Raw genomic sequence first — 18,247 nt, forward strand, 5'->3', positions numbered from 1 at the left:
GACTTTTTTACTTTCAAAGTGGTGAAATGAATAAATAAATGTTCACATTTTCATGTATTTTTACTTTTAAATTCTGAGTATGGCTTTCAAGGAAGTATATTTGAAAATATGAATTGTTTATGGCTCTCTTCGTCATACAGGTTCCCGACACCTGCTATAAAGTGTTGCCTACACGTGGACGAATTCGAAAAGGAGGTCATGTGAGCAGTACAACCAGGCAGTGTGTCCAGAGAGGTCTCCTTTGTCATCCCCAGAGTTAGTGAGTTTTTCCACTTTTTTTAACCAAATACAGTTTATTTTTTCACTCCAATTTCATTCCTAGACGTGAAAATAAATGTTATTTAGCATTTTATCAGTTTATCTTTTCTCTATTTGGAAATCAATGACCGTATGCAATTCCGTGCATGTCAAGTCTAATTTGTTCACATATAAGCCATACCCTCGATTCATTCAGTCATTAATTTTTGGAGCGATGGTAATCACGCATGTTACGGCGATCAAAAGTATCACCGACAAAAAAGTCAGCCTAATCTCCATTGTGTTGACTTTTCTTCGCCATGAGGATGAACCTGTCTAACTGGGTTAACCTCACTTGGACTTAAATGCTTGCCATCTACAAATGGTTATAAAATATAACGTATCTTCACAACTATAAGGCACACTTAAAAGTCTTAAATTTTCTCCAAAATAGATAGGGCGCCTTATAATCCAGTGCGCCTTATATATGGAAATAAAATAAAATGTGCCATTCATTGAGGGTGCGCCTAATAATGCGATGCGCCTTATAATGTGGTGCGCCTTATATATGGGAAATACGGTATTTAGCTTCTACAGTCAAGTTTGAAATAGAATAAGGCTGGAAAACAACAAAATCTGTACTGACACTGATAAATGCAAAAAAATATATTGAATAAACAATAGTACTTCAACCAATAGTGGCCTCTACGCAGAATAAAAACAAAAAATCCTTTAAAAAAAACGTACTGTATTTTCACGACTATAAGGCGCATTTAAGTCTTAGATTTTTCTCCAAAATATAATCCAGGGCGCCTTATATATGGAAAAAATTTAAATGTGTCATTCATTGAGGGTGCGCCTTATAATCCAGTGCGCCTTATATATGGGAAAAATGTCATTCATTGAGGGTGCGCCTTATAATCCAGTGCGCCTTATAGTCGTGAAAATACGGTACACTTTTCTTTTGGCTAGAGCCAGTACTAAAACTTGCCCGGTTGCAAGCGCTGTAACTAATTATTGACATTTTTTTAACGCATTTTGAGCGGCTCACATCTGGAATTCACATCAAAACCACGTGCATCCAGCCACAGAGAATCCAAGGGAAACCCACATTCTCGTAAATATGTCCAAGAAACATAAGCTGTCACTTTCCTTGTATTCTGGAATGTGTCCACTCAACTTTTTAGCTACTGTTTTATAAGCTTAAGTGACCCTAAAAACATTTTTTTTAACTTCTGAACCCTAATAAATTGTCAATGAGTCGCCACAAATTTAAAAAAATCATCACGGTTATAAGCTAAGTGACCCTAAAACATTTTCTTTAGTTATAAATAACTTCTAAACCTTAATAAATCGTCAATGAGTAGCCATAAATTTAAAAAAATCATCACGGTTATAAGCTTAGTGACCCTAAAAACATTTTTTTAGTTATAAATAACTTCTAAACCTTAATAAATCGTCAATGAGTTGCCATAAATTTAAAAAATCAACACAGCATTGTGTGTATTGCAAGAAAATGAAGTCGTTCTGCCTCTTGGTTTCCTTCCTAGAAGAACTCATGAGCGTTTTTCCTCCGCCCTCGCCAAAGTCTTGCATCAGCCAAGTAGGCTGCAAAATGTTTTCAGTCAGATTGCAAAAAAAGTCTATTTTTTTCAGCGTGCATTAAGAAATTTCACTCAACAAAAAAAAGCAAGTACAAACTACTAACGTATTTAGAAAATAGTCATACTCACTTCAGATTCCTATAGAAAAAAATACCAATGGCTCCGTTTATCTCCTCCAAAATAAGAGTCAGTAGTCAGACAGTGACTGTGAAGTAAAGCCTCTTGTAGCTCTGGCTATATTTTGTAAATCAGGTGAGAAAGGCTACTTTTAAAAGGGGGAAGGGAGGACCTGCTTCACCCAATCAGGACAGAGCTTGCCTTTCGACCATGCATAAGAACTCAAGACAGAACCCCCACCCATCCTCTTTTCTAATTCACATGCTCTGCCTTTATGGAAAAGGAATAAAAAAAACATCAATATGGCAACTATTTTTTTTTTAGCGTACACGCTAAAACATTCTCTTAGGCGAATGAGTTCGGTCATATTTACCAACTTAGAAATCCTGATTTTCCGCTACAAATGACTTGAATTAACTATGGCACGCTCGTTAGTTATGATCGCTACAATTGAATTGGATAACTTTATTCATCCCGTATTCGGGAAATTTCTTTGTCGCAGTAGCAAGAGAGTGAGGAGGCAGAAATGGTGAAGGCATTTTACACAAATAGGTAGTTAATAGTAAGTTAATCAATAAATACATGAATAAATATATAAATAAGTAACCGTGTTGCTGAAATATATATATACTTACACATACAGAAGCACATGTATACGCAATTCAGTAGGTCCTAACCCACAGCCATTTTTGTGACAGCCATTCCAATATTATACATGGTAGGATGTGCCCTCACGCCACCAATCAGAGCGCGGCGTGGTGGGATGTCGCCGTGCCCAAGGTCGTGTCCGTGTCAGGGATGAGACGTTATCTATTAGTTGCGTCGTAAAGTTCAAATAGAGAGGTCACCGAATCAGATGGGGTCTGTTTTCCATGTCTCTCTCTCTCTCTCTCTCTCTCTCTCTCTCTCTCTCTCTCTCTCTCTCTCTCTCTCTCTCTCTCTCTCTCTCTCTCTCTCTCTCTCTCTCTCTCTCTCTCACACTCTCTCTCTCAAAAACACTAGAATAAAATAATCAGGCTATTTATCAGATTTATATAGGCAGCTCTGCCAATCACGTATTGGAGGATGGACAACAGACTCAAGGACCGACCATGTTTTGGTGACCCTTGACCTAGACTCCTCCGCTTGAGTACATTTGAAAAATTCTTATTTGTCCATCTGAGGAAAAAAAAAAAACGGCATGATGAAGCTCTTAGAAGCTCATTAAAATGACACGCTGCAGTAATTCACACTAAACGTCAGGACACTAACATTCCTTAGATAATGTCAACAAATGCTCTGTTAGCAAAAAAAACTGCCATACTGGAGGGGGGGGGGGGGGTGCTTTAGGGGGTCGGGGGATGGACCGGATGCCGTAAAATGTAAAACACTGACTGACAATAGAGGAGTCTGCGAATGCTTTACGCCCCAAACGGAAAATAACAACAACAATCACACAACAACAAAAAAACAGGAAAAAAACAAGTGTCCGAGTAACAAGGACATCATAGTCCCTACGCCATCACCTGTGTTGACACACCCCTGTTATGAAACGTTGTATTGCTAAATATATATTGACACACCACCATGGAATTTACCACCATTGAGGAGTTCAAGTGTAAATAAGAAAGGCAGTCTTTGAAGGAGACACTTTCATTTTTTTTTCTTTCCATTTGGAGTGTCTATGTGGGAATAGACTTCATAATATCAATCATTTTTGTACCGTATTTTCAGGACTATAAGGCGCACTTAAAAGTCTTAAACTTTCTCCAAAATACACAGGTCGCCTTATAATCCAGTGCGCCTTATATATGGAAAAAACAGAAAACCAAAAACGAAAAACCACCACTGTGGGATATTAAAAAAACACAAACGCCTGAACTGAAACAATACTGTTAAATATGCAGATGCCATCTTAGTTTACAACATCTTCCATCATATAGCTCCTCCCCCACTGCGAGATTTTATACAAAAAAAATCCAAAACATCAACAATGGCTGGCTCTAGAGGTGACTGTAAAGTAGTGAGTGCTTCATACCTGGAAGTCAATAGCAATTACCGCATTTTCACGACTATAAGGCGCACTTAAAAGTCTTAAATTTTCTCTAAAATAGACAGTGCGCCTTATAATACAGGGTGTCTTATATGTGGAAAAAAATGGCATTCATTAAGGGTGCGCCTTATAATGCGGTGCACCTTATAGTCATGAAAATACAGTACTTGTTTGACCAATTGATGAATTTTTAGGAAACAAACTATCACAATGGCCACCCCCCTTCAATTTAAGAGGCTGCGGTTAACTCAGAACTATCAATTAGTGGCTTAATCATAGAAATATGTTTACCATTCCTTAACAAAGAGAACTTGATCTTGGGAATAATTTTTCAGTAAACTGTTAAAATCCTTGAGAGCTCTCTCGAAGACTTGAGAGTGCCGACAGGGCCTCCAAGTATTTCGCAGGTCTGAGACAAAAGTATATTTTGGGCGACCGTGTTCTTTGAATATGCTTGCCAGTAAACTGCTGCTATTTGCTATGACATAACTGCATATTATGATATCAAAGAGAAAGGTTTTAGGATGCATAACAACATTTCTTGTGGATTTGGATTGTGTGAAAAAGATTTAATATTAAGGGTAAGTGGATTCATTGACTGGATCAATTGATTACATTGTGTTTAAGTTTTTTTTTTCTCGGCGTGAAATCCAAGACTGGCCTCAGTTTTTGATGGGATTTAAATTTGGATTTGGATTGAGATATAGATATAGACATTGATATAGATGTAGATATAGATGATATAGATATAGATGATATAGATATAGATGATATAGATATAGATGATATAGATATAGATGATATAGATATAGATGATATAGATATAGATGATATAGATGATATAGATATAGATGATACTGATATAGATATAGATGATATAGATATAGATGATATAGATATAGATGATATAGATATAGATGATATAGATATAGATGATATAGATATAGATGATATAGATATAGATGATATAGATATAGATGATATAGATATAGATGATATAGATATAGATGATATAGATATAGATGATATAGATATAGATGATATAGATATAGATGATATAGATATAGATGATATAGATATAGATGATATAGATATAGATGATATAGATATAGATGATATAGATATAGATGATATAGATATAGATGATATAGATATAGATGATATAGATATAGATATGGATGATATAGATATAGATGATATAGATAGAGATGATATAGATAGAGATGATATAGATAGAGATGATATAGATAGAGATAATATAGATAGAGATGATAGAGATAGAGATGAAAGAGATAGAGATGATAGAGATAGAGATGATAGAGATAGATGGAGATAAAGAGATATAGAGATATAAAGATATAGAGATATAGAAATATAGAGATATAGAGATATAGAGATATAGAGATATAGAGATATAGAGATATAGAGATATAGAGATATAGAGATATAGAGATATAGAGATATAGAGATATAGAGATATAGAGATATAGAGATATAGAGATATAGAGATATAGAGATATAGAGATATAGAGATATAGAGATATAGAGATATAGAGATATAGAGATATAGAGATATAGAGATATAGAGATATAGAGATATAGAGATATAGAGATATAGAGATATAGAGATATAGAGATATAGAGATATAGAGATATAGAGATATAGAGATATAGAGATATAGAGATATAGAGATATAGAGATATAGAGATATAGAGATATAGAGATATAGAGATATAGAGATATAGGCATAGGGTTTAAGGTTTAGGTTTTAGGGTTGGGAGGGATCTATCATGGATATGAAAACATCCAACCCAACTCTTACGTCACGGAAATGCACGTGTTTTGAACGTATCCGTGACAAAGTCAACAGCAAAACATATAGACAAAAGGCATCTATCTGATGAGCGTCACCTAAACTTGGCCTTTAGTACGAGCGCCGTACGTGTCCTTACCTTGTTTGTCTTATCTATTTACTTGCACTGATCTGCAAACTTTGGCGTGACGACAGTAACTTTTTTGGCTTTTTAAAATCAATTTGTAGTGTTCAATCTGTGAGATGCTGACGTTAACCCTAGTCATATATTTTACAAACTACAATAGCCCACAATGTCACATTTTCCAATTCTAACGTGCTATACCACAGGTGTCAAAGTGGCGGTCCGGGGGCCAAATCTGGCCCGACGCATCATTTTGTGTGGCCCGGTAAAATAAATCATGAGTGCCGACTTTCTATTTTAGAAGTATAGATGTATATGAAACTTCCTGATTTTCCCCCTTTTAAATCGATAATTGATATTTTTTAATCCATATTCTCTTTGTTTTTCATTCAAAAATCATTTTGTAAAATCTAAAAATATATATATAAAAAAGCTAAAATAAACATTGTTTTAGATCTATAAAAAACTGAATATTCAAGGTTTTTAATCCAGTTCTTTTAATCCTTTTATTTAAAAAAATAATAATAATATACCGTATTTTCACAACTATAGGGCGTACTCAAAAGTCTTAAATTTTCTCCAAAATAGACAGTGCGCCTTATAATCCAGTGCGCCTTATATATGGAAAAAACAAAACCAAAAACTAAAAACCACCACTGTCGGATATTAAAAAAAACACAAACGCCTGAACTGAATCAATACTGTTAAATATGCAGATGCCATCTTAGTTTACAACATCTTCCATCATATAGCTCCTCCCCCACTGCAAGATTTTATACAAAAAAATCCAAAACATCAACAATGGCTGGCTCTAGAGGTGACTGTGTAGTGAGTGCTTCATACCTGGAAGTCAATAGCACCTACCATATTTTCACCACTATAAGGCGCACTTAAAAGTCTTAAATTTTCTCCAAAATAGACAGTGCGCCTTATAATACAGTGCGCCTTATATATATAAAAAAATGTCATTCATCGAGGGTGCGCCTTATAATGCGGTGCACCTTATAGTCGTGAAAATACGGTACCTAAAATGGTCCGGCCCACATGAAATGGAGTTGACGTTAAAGCGGCCTGCGAACCAACCCGAGTCTGACACGCTTGCACTATACACTCCACAAGAATAGTTTTCCATGTTTTTTTTCTTTCTTTCCTTTTTTTTTTTAAATACTAACAACGCCACGCCCTTTTTACTTCGACCATAACTTGTTTATTGTTGATCGGAATAATATGTCGTTTGGGAATTGCCAGGCAGGCCTTCTTACGTAACCCGACGGTCAAGCCTACCTACGCATGAATGCTATTATTTATGGTGGCAGCTGACTTCTTCGCTTTACAGCGTGATGAGCAGGCAGCAGTCCAATTCTGTTTTTCTTGGCCCTTCAAATGGTCTGAAGAATGACTCCAAATGCTTTTTCCATTCATTTAGCCATAGCGTTTTTGGAAAAACGCATACACAGAGTGAAGAGAAAGCAAACATAACTTCTATTTCAGATTTGGCTTCCCAGATTCTGCATTCCCATTTGTGTGATATTGCTTAATTGCGTGTCAATAGTCCAAGCAGCTGTGGGGGCAAACATCCCACCATGTTTACAAGATTATCAAATGAGACAGCGAGCTCCCGCAGTTGACCCTTGACCTCGGACCAGCCAGCGGCGAGCAAAAAAGAGGAAAGTAAATTTCCCCACCGCCACTAAAACCATCGTGGAGGCTCTTGGCAACATTTGTCGTCGGATCAAAAGCCTAAATTTCATAATTGAATCCTTTTCCCTTCCCTAAAGTTATTCACATTTACCATATATTGAATAACGGCAATTATTTAGATGAATATTTGCATAACATAGTCATGTTTTGAATGAAAGTGTGTGTGTGGGTTAGGGTTAGAAATGACGATTAGACATTTCAGAGGGACATTTTGGCACAATAAGAGCTTTCATTTACAACAATTGGACTCATAATAAGTCAAAAGATACAAAAATCACTGCTTCTCAAGTACCAAATGTATTTGTCGTTACCTCGAATCCATCAAAAAAAAAATTTAATCTGTTTTTTGATTTTTTTGCGGATGTGCCACAAATCCTGACCATGTAACACGCTATTCAAGTCAGCTATGTGACTCACTATACGAAAAGAATAAAAAGGGGACAACGCTTTAAGAAGCTTTCACTCCAGAACTACTGTACTTTCACATTATCTTTTTTTTTGTAAATTTAATTAGTGACTCTCAAGTCATTTTGTCACTTTCTGGGTTGAGGGTCTCTTGTGTCCCTCCTGGTTTCCCTTCCTATCGTAACAAGTTACGCTTATTTTGTAATCAGCTCTTCTCTGTGCGTTTAAATGCCAGTTTGCGATGACATCATTTGTGGGAGTATTACCTTGTGGAACTGGTGTACCTTGTATTTCCCTTAGTTAAGTCATCTATTTACTTCTTCATCAGTTTATTTCCCATTTTGGTCCCCTTATTTATTGTTTTTCTATGAGTAATATGTCGCCATTCATGGTCCCCCCCCTGGCTGGAGCCTGTAGTTAGCTGAGATAAGATCCAGCACCCCCCTGCCACCTTTGTGAAGATAAGCGGTTCAGAAAATGAATGCATAACATAATAGAAGCTTCAACCCAAGGCCATGAAGCATTTGATTATATAATTTCCGCAACCTGGTATCACATTGGATCGATTTCTTCTCATTGCTAGGAGACAAAAGTCCATTTCTGTCCACTTTTTGCATGTGCTCTTCCACGTTTTTTTTTTTTTTTTGGGAGGGGGGGCACAACGGGACGGGACAGTCTGACTACAGCTGCTGGTTGTATAAGACATTTATGCAGTAAAGCAGGTCAAGGGGCAATACTGTATATGCATGGTGGCCATGTATTTATAGTCTTAGGAAAGGAGACGGTAGGTCCAAAATACCCACCATGTCCTTTACATTCTTCATACTGAATCTGGTCTTTGTGTGGTCGAGGTGTATTGCTTCATATGGGTTGGCTTAATACCAGAGTAAACATGGCTCCAGAATTGTGTTGATAAGTAACACAATGGAAGTCTATGGAAAATTTCAGCTAAAAGTATACAATGACTTGCTAAGAGATCACTTTTCAGACCCATTTGGAGGATATTTTAGAACATTTCTACACAATATTGTAAAGCCAAGACGACAATAACACTTGGAAGTGACGTTTGAAAGTATGCATTTTCCAAACTGTGGGGGTGCTTGAGCACAAAATGCTAAAAAGGTCCTGTTTTAAAAGATAGCCATGGTTGTAATCATCCTCTTTATTAGCTATTCTATTCCAACCTTGTCATGCATATTGCTTAATGTGCTCTTGTTGTCGCCATTATTTGGCGACACAAGCGTGTTTGGCGGTGTGGCAGCACGCCACGTGAACCCCCCCGCCTTTTTGTTTTTGTCCCACAAAGAGCAGAAATTTGAAGCCTAACGATAGTCAGCACTAGATAATAAAACCATCATTATTGCAGGCGGATGTCAACGTCCACGCAAAATACTTCAATGTGGAGAAAAAGCGGTTAATATGTCGAAATTGCTTCTATCATAACGCCCCCCTTAGACGCTCTTAACGTGTGGCGGCGACTCCCTGGCAGGAAACAATGACCCTCTCCCACCTAAACAAAACATCTTAACTCATTTTAAATATGCCTATTTCTTGCTATGTCTAAATTTCTACACATTAAAGCTAAAAAAAATAAAGGGAGGAAAAAAAATGACATTCCAGACAATAAGACTTGACGATTTTGGACTCATTATGAAGTGAAGGAGAAAAAAAAGTGCATGTGGAGGAAAAGTGAAATAAAAATACAAACATTTAAAAAGAGTTTAAAAGGGATTACCTAGTTTGAGTGGAAAGCAGTCGCAAGTAGCAGCAAGAACAGGAGGAGGAGGACTAGTGGAAATAAGAGATGGAGACCCTTCCCATTTAACAAGCAAGGAGTCTGAGTGGAAATTTCCATGTGCCATGTGATGACGGCAGCTAGTGAAGCGTCATGTTACATTGCTGGCTGGTTAGTGGGTGGATGAGGGGGGGGTCACTATTCTGACACCCCAACAGAACCCCCTCCCACTATCAGAAAACCCCCCCTCTCAGTGTCATAAAGAGTTCTTCCTAATCTTTGCTTTTTCGGTTTCTTCCATGCAAAAACGTCAAGATGAATCCAAGAGAACTGCTTGGAGTTCATCTTCTTTATTTACATAAAGTTGAGGAAGTAGCATGACAAAATGTTGGGGCTTTTCCACCAATAACACACAAGGGAACTCATTTTGTGGATTCTTTTTTTGGGAGATCACGGTAACACTTCATTGTTGAAGTCCATAGAGAAAAGTAGTAGTAGTCGTAGTCGTAGTCGTAGTAGTAGTAGTAGTAGTAGTAGTAGTAGTAGTAGTAGTAGTAGTAGTAGTAGTAGTAGTAGTAGTAGTAGTCGTCGTCGTCGTCGTAGTAGTAGTAGTAGTAGTAGTGGTCGTAGTAGTGGTCGTAGTAGTAGTAGTAGTAGTGGTCGTAGTAGTAGTCCTAGTAGTAGTAGTAGTAGTCGTAGTAGTAGTCGTAGTAGTAGTCGTAGTAGTAGTCGTAGTAGTAGTCGTAGTTGTAGTAGTCGTAGTTGTAGTAGTCGTAGTTGTAGTAGTCGTAGTTGTAGTAGTCGTAGTTGTAGTAGTCGTAGTCGTAGTAGTCGTAGTCGTAGTAGTCGTAGTTGTAGTAGTCATAGTAGTAGTGGTCGTAGTGGTAGTAGTAGTTGTAGTGGTCGTAGTAGTAGTGGTCGTAGTGGTCGTAGTAGTAGTAGTGGTCGTAGTAGTAGTCGTTGTAGTCATAGTAGTCGTAGTAGTAGTCGTTGTAGTCGTTGTAGTCGTAGTAGTAGTAGTAGTAGTCGTCGTTGTAGTCGTAGTAGTAGTAGTAGTCGTCGTAGTAGTCGTCGTAGTAGTCGTCGTAGTAGTCGTCGTAGTAGTCGTTGTAGTAGTAGTAGTAGTAGTAGTAGTCGTAGTAGTCGTCGTAGTAGTCGTCGTAGTAGTCGTTGTAGTAGTAGTAGTAGTAGTAGTAGTCGTAGTCATAGTCGTAGTAGTCATAGTCGTAGTAGTCGTAGTAGTCATAGTCGTAGTAGTCATAGTCGTAGTAGTCGTAGTAGTCATAGTCGTAGTAGTCGTAGTAGTCATAGTCGTAGTAGTCGTAGTAGTCATAGTCGTAGTAGTCATAGTTGTAGTAGTCGTAGTAGTCATAGTCATAGTAGTCATAGTTGTAGTAGTCGTAGTAGTCATAGTCGTAGTAGTAGCAGTCGTAGTAGTAGTAGTTATGATATGAATATATTTCTCGGTCAAATAAACAAAGTCCATTTCAAAAATAAAGCAGTCAACTTTGGATCCCAAAATGGCCAATACATGACTAATGTTAAAAAAAAAACAGCATCTCACATGACAACGCAACAACTCCTTCAGCTGACAGCGATTAAATATTCCGGCATGTCATTTCAATGTCTCCAAGGCATTCAAGGTCAGCAGCAGAAGGAAAATCAATTCTTTTCAATACATCTCCATACATTAGAGTACCAGCATGTTGCTGTCTCTACACTCCGCGAAATGCGTCTAATTTTACTTCTACTAAACACATTTTATTACTATTAAACCACTAGTTATGTGTTACTTTGTTAATAGATGACGTATTAGAAGAAATAAATCATTTTTTTCCAATCCAATATCCTGTTATCGGTATTATTTTCAGAGGGTTTATAACTAATTCATTTGTTTTTAATTCATTTCAATGGGAAACGTGCACTCGACATCCAATCTCAGTCCCTGAACGAATTAAGATGGTATGTCGAGGTAACACTGTACATTGATTCCTACCCTTTTACCGCATTTTCACGACTATAAGGCGCACCGCATTATAAGGCACACCCTCAATGAATGACATTTTTTCCACATATAAGGCGCACTGTATTATAAGGCGCACTGTCTATTTTGGAGAAATTGTAAGACTTTTAAGTGCGCCTTATAGTTGTGAAAATACGGTAATTGCTATTGACTTCCAGGTATGAAGCACTGACTAGACAGTCACCTCTAGAGCCAGCCATTGTTGATGTTTTGGATTTTTTTGTATAAAATCTTGCAGTGGGGGAGGAGCTATATGATGGAAGATTTTGTAAACTAAGATGGCATCTGCATATTTAACAGTATTGTTTCAGTTCAGGCGTTTGTGTTTTTTTAATATCCGACAGTGGTGGTTTTTCGTTTTTGGTTTTCTATTTTTCCATATATAAGACGCACTGGATTATAATGCGCACTGTCTATTTTGGAGAAAATTTAAGACTTTTAGGTGTGCCTTATAGTCGTGAAAATACGGTACCTTGATCTGGTTGTGCTTTTCTACCAAATACATCTGTGCTTTAAGGCCCTATTTACATTAACTTGACAACACAGGAGGGCCCATCCGTATAATCACTAGCTGTTTTCCCTTCTCTCCGACATCTGTTTGACTCACTTAAAATGGAAAGAGGTTAGAGGAAAAGATCACAGCCCCCCAACATAGATTCGTCACCTCTGCTGAAATGACTGTTTGTCCAGATGGATCTTTTTACTATTTTTTTTTTGTTTTGTTGCTTCGATAACCTCTAAAAATAGCCTTAAAAAATAGAAAAGCTAAGTCTAGTAAATCCAATTCTTCCGGATGTGTTTACTCTTGCTGTCTTTTGTCATTGAACGTGAAGGTCTGGCAGCAGGTGGAAGAGTTAGTGGGAATATTCCGTCTTCAGGAATGTTGCCAAAGGGCAGAATTGGTGTCGTTGGGTCAATTCTCTGTTTAGTAATTCTCTATTGACACATTTTACTTCACTCTTCCTTACAATGTGATGTTGCTCATCGTTTACATTTATTCATTTTCCAAACCTACTATCCTCATTGAAGGGGTGCTGGAGCCGACCCCAGCCAACTATTTTCAACCAGCCTACCATGCATGTTTCTGGAACTGGAGTACCTGGTGAAAACCCACACAAAATTTCACTCATTGAGGGTCCTCGATCCCAGAACTGTGAGGCCGATGCCCTAACCCACTGGTGTCAAAGTGGCGGCCCGGGGGCCAAATTTGGCCCGCCGCATCATTTTGTGCGGCCCAAGAAAGTAAATCATGAGTGACAACTTTTTGTTTTAGGATCAAATTCAAATGGTTATAGATGTATATTACATTTCCTGATTTTCCTTTTTTAAATCAAACATTGCAATATTTTCAATCCAATTTTATTTCTTTTGTGTTTTTAGTTCAAAGCGCATTTTGTAAGATCTAAAAATAAATATATAGATATTTTCCGTTTTCCACTTTAATGTTGAACATAAGTAAAAAATATTTTGTTTCTATTTGAAATGAAAAACATGATTTAAAGAAAATTTCCATTACTTAGAAAAACGCTCAAATAAACATTGCTTTAGATCAAGGGTGTCTCATGTTGGTTTGTGGGCCGTTTTAACGTCAACTTGATTTAACATGGGCCGGACCATTTTAGATATAATATTTAGATTGTTTTTTTTATAAATGGATTAAAAGAACTGGATTAAAAGCCCTGAATATTCCGTTTTTTATAGATCCAAAACAGTGTTTATTTTAGCTTTTTTAAAATATATTTTTAGATTTTGAACTGAAAACACAGAAAAAATGATTTAAAAAATTCCAATTATTGATTTAAAAAGAGGAAAATCAGGAAAATTAATATACCTCTATACTCTTCATTTTAATTTGATTCTAAAACAGAAAGTCGGCACTCATGATTGACTTCCTCGGGCCACACAAAAAGATGCAGCGGGCCAGATTTAGCCCCCAGGCCGCCACTTTGACATGTCCTTTAGATCTATAAAAATTGACTAATTACGGCTTTTGATCCAGTTCTTTTAATCCAATTAAAAAATAAAAAATCTAAATATTATATCTAAAATAATCCGGCCCACATGAAATGGAGTTGACGTTAATGCGGTCCGCGAACCAACCCGAGTTTGACACCCTTGTCCTAACCATTCAGACAGCAATGTGACTTTTCTTTCATTTTAATTTGAATTTAAAGCAACAAACCCTCCCAAATTCATCGGCGGTGCCCCTCATACAACAATACCACGAGGCCTCGCCATAATTTGCCTATTCTTCCGCTTCTCCGCTTCAGTTATTAATTTCTGAAGACCCCTTACATAAGGCCTTACGCAATCTGTTTTTGGGACCCTTTAGGGGTCCGGAGGCACCTCGTTGACGGACTAAAACCCAAACAGGCGCCCAACTGTCATCCGGTTTTAGGAGGACCACCGCCACGACACGCACGTGTACAATATCCGTTTTTGCGAAAACAGGGAATGTGCAGATGGCGCCGGGTGAACGCTGTTTGTCGCTTATGACGCAGCGGGAGTCCTTGACAGCTTTGTTATTCTTTGCATTTTTTTTGGAGAAAGCAGAATCCACTTGCCGTTTGTTGACATACAGTGTTCCCTCGCTACTTCGCGGTTCAGCTACCGCGGACTCAGAGCTTCACGGATTTTTTGGGGAGAAAAAAAATACAAATATTACATTGAAACAATATTTTTTACAGTTTTTTTTGTTATAACATGAATTTCGCTCTCTCTACTCGTATTCTATATGGTGTACTGTAAACAGGGGGGTAAAAAAAGATTTTTTTTTTAAAACACAATAAAAAATTTAAAAAAAAAATTGAATTAAATTCAAATTAAGGATTTTTGAAGGGGAATCCCTACTTGGCGGAAATTCACTTATCGCGGGTGGTTCCGGTCCCCATTAACCACGATAACCGAGGGAACACCGTACATCAAAAAACTGATGACAATAAATTCTGCATGAATACGACGAATGTAAACCATCTGAGCCATGAATGATTGGTTTTACCGATTTGTACCAGTTATTCATGTGACTATGTTTACTACTACTGTATTTTCACGACTATAAGGCGCACATAAAAGTCTTAAATGTTCTCCTTTTTCCGAGTAATGCTTGTTTCCGCCGTTAATACAGACGCCTGGCGCTGTGAGAGCTCAGCTCACCCAGCATCTACCTTCCTCTGCAGTGCGGAAGTGCGTGACGTATCTCTAGTGCGCAAAGAACCTTTTTCATTTCTATCATTAAATATCTGGTGCATCCATTATTCAATATGTTTGGTGAAAAGCGAAAGGCTGAAAAGTGAGGGAGGTGCAAGGAAGAGGCTAGCCATTTCATTTGAAACCAAAGTGGCAAAAATAAAGAAGCTTGATGCACGTGAGAAAGTGGTGAGCATTGCACAGGAATACTACAACTTGAATCGTTCCACTAGTACCATTTATAAACAGAAAGATCAAGCAGCAGGACCCAAATATTGTACGTTGCACAAAGGTTGCAAATCAATTGAATGATGCCATACAGTGCTACCGCATTTATGATGAAAAAAAGAAGAAAACTGTGCAATTGTCATTAGATAGCTTCTTTCGGCCACTTTCTCGTAAATCTCTCTCCATCTCTCTAATGTATGTATACACAGTACTGTATGTATTCTCTCCATTTTATTCAATGTTTTTTTTTCAGTACAAACCAATGCAGGTTACTTATACAAGTCTTAAACATACAAATGCACTTATATAAACAAACCTTCAATATACTTATACAGGCCTTAAACATAAATTATAATACAAAATATAGCACTGAATCAACTTCAATTTTAACAATTTCAACTTATGAACACTTTCAACTTATGAACAAGTGCTCGGAACCTAACTCGTTCGTAAGTAGGGGAGCAGCGTCTGTACTGTACATAACAGCTGAGCTTTGTCAAAAAACGGTAGATGGTGCAACGTTGGCTTCTTATAGAGTAAATCTTTGAGGAAAAATGCTTGATAAAGCGGTTCAGAAAATAAAAAAGATGAATAATCATTATTATTGCTGAGCTTTGTCAGTGGCAGTTATATATGGTGCAGAGTTAACTCCTTGAAAAGTAGATCTTGCAAAAACTGCATTAAGTCACATGGGATACCTTTCCACAAATTTGCTATGTTACAAGTGCAATCAGTAGATTGCAGTCATGCGCTGCTCGTTTTCGCAACCCAACCCCCGTTGCTTCGTCTCTGTGTCCGTAAAACAAAAAGTTGTCACCCACAGTGCAGCGAGTGGCCCTCCCTCCAGGATCCCTTTGTCCATCCTTGAATTTTCAAAGTAAATCCAGTGAGGTTGGCTCATTGAAAAGTAGCAAAAAAAGTGTGAGTGCACCCCCGCCACCCAAGTGAGGAGAAAGCGCTTCAGATAATGAATAGATGAATATTATCTCATGCTGCCGTGTTCAATTCCTATACGTTTATACAGAAAATTTTTGCTTTTGCAGCATGGCATCGCTTTTTTAGTGTTATTTCAGCAGTGGTGGGCCGTCAGGACCTTCAAGGCCTTCGCTGCTGGCCTAAGAAATATCTGAATTATATATTATATTTTGTCCATCAATACTTTTATTAAATAATTCCGAATTATCTGTTGGATTCTTTTCATTGCTTTCCTCCTGGTTGCACTGCTTCCAGATGTGTGTTTTCATATTGAAGCATTTAACCAATCACAATTCAGCCTTTTTTTTTTGGTTGCCAGGGTCAGAAATCTGCCTCAAGGCCTTCACAATCAGTTCTGCAGGCTCTGCTGTATTAAACAAGCGTCGATAAGACTGTTTCTTTAACCAATCAGAATTCGATTTGGTGACATCAAGGCCTTCTCGCAGGCGTAGGGATACATCATCGCTTTCACCAACTATGATTGGCTAGCCAGAATGAGCCAGCTAAAGCTTGCAAGCCATTTTCCAGACTTTTCAAGAAAAAAAAGCTGGACATCATTAAGAAAAGTCGGACACCTCCAAAGCAAGCAAGCCTGTCGCAAACCCAAGAACAAAAATTTTCAGCAATAAATCGAATAAAAATGCCAGAAATACGACAGGATAGGGTCAACTTTCAGCATTAGCTTCGATGGCGATAGAAAAGAAGGAAGAAAGAAAGGAGGATTGATATTGCGTACAGTTAAAAAGGATTTTTGGTGAGTAAAATATGGCTATATTCCTAAATAATATTTCAATTGTATGAAGTTATTATTGATGATTTTTTTATGTGTCACAGCTGTAGCTGCAGTAGAGGTTTTATAGCCATAAAAATACTTTTTGAGGGTTGAAATTAATTTGCTGTGAAAGCACTGCTCGAGCTATTATCAGAGTTAGAAAGAATACATCATTTGTACATTTTCATTTCTTTCAAATGAACGTAATGTATAATAGCTTTTGCATTTTTATGAATTCATTTGTCCCAAAAATATTGGGCAGAATGTCCCAGGTGATGTGTTTTTCTGCCAGTAACTGCGGTTAGTTGGCAGGCAGGCAGGTCAATCCCGGGTTGTCAGCACGCCGCCGCTCCTTCCTGTGAAAGTGTCCCTTGTCAAAGCACACAAATGGGGATTTGTCCCATGGGACGGACGTCATGCGCTAGTTGTTTGGCCAAATTGTGTTGCCGCTCCAAAGGCTGACATGCTTCCTTCCATGCGAGCAAGTTTTCAAGCAACACCTTGTACTTTTCCACCACATTGCTAAATGACTAATTTTGAAGCTTTGATTGAGTCTTATCAACTTTTGTTTTGTTTTTCCTCCTCCTTCTTTCTTCAGGGGCACCTTGAAGCCTTCAAATGATATGCTTCTTAAGAGGAGTGAGTATATGACCAATTTCCATTGGTTCACCTCCACTCTCTTGTCCTTGCAGTATTTTTGGCCAGAGGTGAGAAATGCACTCACGCTATGCCTTTATGTAATCACATTTTTGTATTTTTTATTTAGCGTATGACGCACATGGCCTTATCACCTGGGATGCTTGTCACTTTAAGCCAGGGGTGTCAAACTCCCTTTGGTCTGCGGGCCGAATCCAGCTTAATTTGAGATCAAGAGGGCCGGACCAGTAAGTAAACTCATTGCAAAATTACATAGAACTATCAATAAGCCCACTCTTTTCCTTTGTATTAGTCACTAATACTAATAACTAGTGCAAAGAATGAGTAAATTATCAAAATGTTTATTAAAAGAAATTTCCTTTTACATTATGAACAATATATTATGAACAAGAGAATAACAAGAACATAAATAAATGTTAATTCATGTTGTCTGCACGTACTAAAACACTGCGTCCCCTAGCGGATAATACAAGAACTAAAAAATTTAAAGAAAATTCTTTTTTTTTTAATACAGTGCAGCTTTCTTCCCCGGGCCGTACCAAACCACCAGACGGGCCGGATCCGGCCCGCGGGCCGTATGTTTGACACCACTGCGTTAAGCTCGTGTTTGTCTGGCCACTTGGAAAGCAAATGGATT

At 37.7% G+C, this 18,247-nt stretch overlaps 1 protein-coding gene across 2 annotated transcripts in view; it reads right to left on the reverse strand.

Moving 5' to 3' along the window:
- Positions 1-9,917, reverse strand: part of slc38a4 (solute carrier family 38 member 4) — a 28,387-nt gene extending 18,470 nt beyond the window's left edge. The window contains exon 1 of one of the 2 annotated variants that reach the window (XM_077709378.1): positions 9,770-9,917. The gene's annotated coding sequence lies outside the window, so the exon portion shown is untranslated. Of the gene's footprint in view, positions 1-1,970; positions 2,117-9,769 lie in introns of those variants that run through there. The other variant, XM_077709379.1, reaches the window with a different exon arrangement.
- Positions 9,918-18,247: the final 8,330 nt, after the last annotated feature.

Source organism: Stigmatopora nigra, chromosome 23 (assembly GCF_051989575.1).
Source record: "Stigmatopora nigra isolate UIUO_SnigA chromosome 23, RoL_Snig_1.1, whole genome shotgun sequence".
In the NCBI taxonomy this organism is placed as follows: domain Eukaryota; kingdom Metazoa; phylum Chordata; class Actinopteri; order Syngnathiformes; family Syngnathidae; genus Stigmatopora; species Stigmatopora nigra.